General features: G+C 44.2%; 1 protein-coding gene across 11 annotated transcripts in view; it reads left to right on the forward strand.

Annotated features, from left to right (window-relative positions):
• The window catches only part of LOC123516581, a 299402-nt gene that overhangs the window by 32009 nt on the left and 262393 nt on the right, over positions 1-5000 (forward strand). For 4 of the 11 annotated variants that reach the window (XM_045276090.1, XM_045276095.1, XM_045276091.1 and 1 more), the window contains exon 1: positions 192-1358. The exons of 2 other annotated variants lie outside the window; for them this stretch is intronic. The gene's annotated coding sequence lies outside the window, so the exon portion shown is untranslated. Of the gene's footprint in view, positions 1-152; positions 1359-5000 lie in introns of those variants that run through there. 5 more of the 11 variants (XM_045276099.1, XM_045276098.1, XM_045276097.1 and 2 more) reach the window with 4 other exon arrangements.

Raw genomic sequence — 5000 nt, forward strand, 5'->3', positions numbered from 1 at the left:
ATGCACCCGCCTTGCGAGTCTTTAAGAACACTCCAGCCTGCCTTAGGAAGTCCCCTTGAGAGGCAGCGGGGAAGCCATGGGAGGGTGTGAATCATAACGTGTGGGCGGGGGTGGAGGTGGTGCTGGAGGGTGCAATAAGCGGGCGAAGAGAACGGGTTGTCCTGGTGGCTGGTATGAAGCGAGGTCGGGACCCTACCAGCGGGGTTAGTATTGAGGTGACTGGGCACGGCAGAGTGGGCATGCATAGCGCCAGTTGCACCTCGGCCCGGGCAGCCGCACACGGGCCCCGCGCTGCAGCCGCCACGCACGCCATACCCGACTTGGCGATGGGAGCGATTTAGTGATCCAGCTTGTAGAGCGAAAGAGAGAGCGAGAGAAGGAGAGCGTGGGGCATGGGATGTGATGGGCGTGCGTCGGGCGTGGGTCAGGTAGTACATACCCAGACAACCTTGTTATTATATGTGAGCGTGCCGCGGGCTGCGTCCTTTTGTACAGGTGCTTGGTCCCTCCTTCAGGCTACACGGACCGTACCGCCGACCTCGAGCCTTCTTGATACCCTCGCTGACTCTCCAGAAATAGATGATCGAAATCATGTTGGCAGGGAAGCCATTACAGTGACAGTTTGCGATGACGTGAGTCGTTTATAGCGACTTGAGATGAGCGTCGCCGCTGAAACTTGTGGAGTGAGTCTTTATCAGGAAACCAAAAATCATCCTAATGATGTGTAATGTAATAGTTGTCTCCGGGACATCGGGAATGTGTCCAGGTGTAAATCAAATTCACAGATGCTTTATCTAGTAAGGCCATGGACCCAACTATAATTTGATTGTACGTGCATCACCTTTGGCGAGATGCGAGGCTGCGAGTCACCAGGGACCTTGGTCACACGTCTGGGCGGTGCTGCAGCAGCCAGTCGCTGCCTTCCAGATGCTGCTCCTTTGCCCGCTGACCTCCACAGGACGTGAGGGTGAGCTTCGCCGCCGCCTTGTACTTGGATCTTCAAAGGCCTTCACTTTGAGACCCTTGACCGCAGCCGCAGCCTCAGCCGCATCTACCACTGCTTCCAACCATGCAAGTTGGTGTCAGCATCTTCTTTGTGGCAACTCGGAAGCGAAATGAAAAAATAAGTTCAGGAAAAAATTCAGATAACAAGATGCAATTCGCAAGCTGTGTGTCCTTCCTCAAGGTGAGGCTCTGGATCTCTGGGAATTCATGACCTGCTCAGCAGAAAGCTGACCTACTGCAAGACTGCTTCTGTCCCTCACAGGTGTTGAAGTGACGTGAGGTGATGTATAGCCCAGCTGTTGACATCAGCCGGCGCGGCGGCCCGAGATGTGGCCCGCACACCGTCGCAGTAGGTAGGTCACTCTCCCTGTCGATACTAACCCAAAGTTTGTCTCGCCACGACACACTCACCCTCCCAACCACCTCCCCGTCCCTCCCGCGGCCCAGGGAGGCCCGCACAGCCACCGCTGAGCCAGACAACGCCACCAGACCCACAAGGTCGACAGCCCCATCACCTTGCCTGTGTTTTTACGAAAAGGAGTCTTTCTACAATGTATTAATGCAGCAGGCAGGCGACTCGTAGGCAGGGAGGCTCAGCACAAGGAGCCTCACCGTGCCACTTAGACGCGCGTTCCACTTGGAAAACGTTATTGCTTGCGGCGGGCGAATGAATGGGTAGTGTATTGCAGTAAATGTTGTGATCGCCGGTGTAAAGGTTGTCTCAAGGGCTTGTCGTCTGCGGGAGTCGGCAAGGGTTGATCTGCGAGCCGTGGGTGTGGGAGGCGGTCGGTCATTCCTTGCATTGCCAGAGACCCCTTTCATCCACCACCACCACCATCACCTCCACCTCCACCTCCACCTCCACCTCCACCTCCACCTCCACCTCCACCTCCTCCAATACCACCACACGCACACACAATCAGGCCGACTGTCGTGATGCGGAATGTCCCGGCACACACACACACACACACACACACACACACACACACACACACACACACACACTAACACTGATCTATTGCTTTCGTCTGTCCCAATTTTGTGCCCCATCAACGCATTTTTTTTCTATTGCATGTTAAGTAATTCGTCTTCTAAAGCATTTTCGTCATAATTGTCAATAGGGGTTTTTCATTGTTTTTAATATTTACAGACTTGAAATCATATTGCGGTTAATTAAAACTTTGACATTCACTTCTTAAAGCTTTTGTAAACATGAAGCACTGCCTTGTTTCATTAATATTTGTCAGTATTTTGTAGTTTTCTTCATTTTCATTCCGTATTTTCTAAGTGAGGTTTAGGCAACACTTATATGAATTAGAAGGAATATAAACCTTTTCCATATTTGGACTAACCAGTTACAACAATGATAGCAACAGCAGCAGCAGTAGTTATGATAGTAGTAGTAGCAATAATAATAGCAATAGTAATAGTAGTAGTAGTAGTAGTAGTAGTAGTAGTAGTAGTAGTAGTAGTAGTAGTAGTAGTGGTAGTAGTAGTTACATAAGTAGTAATAATAGTAATAGTAATAATAGTAATAGTAATAATAATAGTAGTAATAGTAGTAGTAGTAGTAGTAGTAGTAGTAGTAGTAATAATAATAGTAGTAGTAGTAGTAGTAGTAGTAGTAATAATAGTAGTAGTAGTAGTAGTAGTAGTGGTAGTAGTAGTAATAGTGATTGTAGTAGTAGTAGTAGTAGTAGTAGTAGTAGTAGTAGTAGTAGTAGTACTAGTAGTAACTTTTATTTTTACTGTTGCAATAGTAATTATATCTAATGCTTTTGCAGTAAAAAATAAACGTAGTTATTTTTGTAGATGTAAAAAAAAATGTAATAGACTCATATTGCAACAACCACATTATTTTGTAACGATGATTCATTAATGGTAGAAATAATGATAATCATATTAATGATATTATTAATGATAATAATAATAATGATAATAATAATAATAATAATAATAATAATAATAATAATAATAATAACAATAATGGCAAGTAAATTAAAAATAAAAAATAAAAAATGTACTGTTAATGTATTTTTTTTCAGTAATGCTAGTAGTAGTAGTAGTAGTAGTAGTAGTAGTAGTAGTAGTAGTAGTAGAAATAGTAGTAGTAGTATTAGTAGTAGTAGTAGTAGTAGTAGTAGAAGGAGGAGGAGGAGGAGGAGGAAGAGAAGTAGTAGGAGCAGCAGAAGCAGCAACAGCAGCAGCAGTAGTAGCAGTAGCAGCAGCAGTAACTGTTGTTGTTGTTACACACACACATCGCCGAGAAACACAAATAAAGAACAGACACATTGTAACTCGCTGGGGATTTTTCTGTCACAGTGTGTTCCTTTACGTCACTTTGTGTTGGTCCCTCGGTCCGTGCAGACACTGTAGTGCCGTGAACGCCGCATGTGTGTTGTTTTGCTTTATTATCAACAACGTACTCATATAATGGAGATGCAGCAGTAGAGTGTGTGTGTGTGTGTGTGTGTGTGTGTGTGTGTGTGTGTGTGCATCCCTGAGGTGTCTGTGCCTTCTGCCAGTAAATGGATCGTACTGGTATTTCTATGCCTTGTATTTTAATTTGATGGTGACGATAGTAAAGTTTGCATGTAGATTTAGCACCAGAAATTATGGGTAAGTGTCACCGATATAAATTTTCTCACGTAAGTTATTCGATTCATAAATTTTTCCTACGTGCCCCCTCCATTTTCAAGCCTGCCGTTTTTTTTTTTACTGTTTTTTTCCTTGTGTTACACATATATTTATCTGTATATTTATTTGTACATTCTCCCTTAAGCAATCTGAATGGTAACTAAACGTGAAGAAAAATATGCCTGGAATATCCGTCTTTCATTTTGTCTTTGTTTGGATGGCAGGACTTTTTGAAATTAGATAGAAGGCATAAATGAACAAGAAAAAAAGATGGAGTGTCCAGCTGCGAGAATGACATACAGTGTTACAAAAATTTTACTGTACTGCTGCTGACTTTCTAAACCTAAAAATATGAACTCAAGGAAATGATACATATTTACGAAAGGAATTTTTGCATACATATTCTTCCTAACCGTTCTTTTGTCTCCTTTTTATTTTATTTTCTTGCTTGTATTCCTCCTTCTCCTTCTCTTGTACTGACCCTCACATTCTTTTCTCTATTATCCCTTTCCAATTCTCCCTCCTTCATTTTTTTTATTTTTCCTCCTCCTCCTCCTCCTCCTCCTCCTCCTCCTCCTCCTCCTCCTCCTCCTCCTCCTCCTCCTCCTCCTCCTCCTCCTCCTCCTCCAGCCTCACTACTCTTATTGCATCACTGGAAGAGTGTCTGTCCTTGGCGGGGTGACCCTGGACAAGCTGGAGGTCACCGGGAAGGGTCATTCTCCCGGGATGGGGGGCTGGAAGGTCGGCTGAGAGGGAGGGCGTGGTGTGGTTCCCTGTTACCTTGGTTATTCCTCTCCACAGGGGTTGAGTCTCTCGGGAACGGCTAATGTTGATGTTGTCAGTGCTATCGATGTTGTTGTTGCTGTAGCTGTACTTGTCGTTGTTGTTGTAACTTTGTTGTTGTTCCAATTGTTCTTATTCTTCTTATTATTTTTGTTTGCTATTGATTTTGATTTTGTCAGCTTTTGACGTATGATTTTCCAGGATTATATACACACACACACACACACACACACACACACACACACACACACACACACACACACACACACACACACACACACACACACACACACACACACACACACACACACACACACACACACACACACACACACACACACACACACACACACACACGATCTTGTTATATTTATCTTGTTACATTTCATATTGCTTGTTTTACTGACTTTTTTCCCAGTATTCCTTGTTGTTGCTGTGTTGCCATGTTATGGATTCCCACCCACATATTTGCCTCGATACGATTTCCACGTATTTATCATGTGCACGATTTGTATTTTATTCTGTTACTATCACTCACTCATTTCTGTACGTGTATACTGTGTGTGTGTGTGTGT

The sequence above is a fragment of the Portunus trituberculatus genome, chromosome 41 (assembly GCF_017591435.1).
Source record: "Portunus trituberculatus isolate SZX2019 chromosome 41, ASM1759143v1, whole genome shotgun sequence".
NCBI lineage: Eukaryota > Metazoa > Arthropoda > Malacostraca > Decapoda > Portunidae > Portunus > Portunus trituberculatus.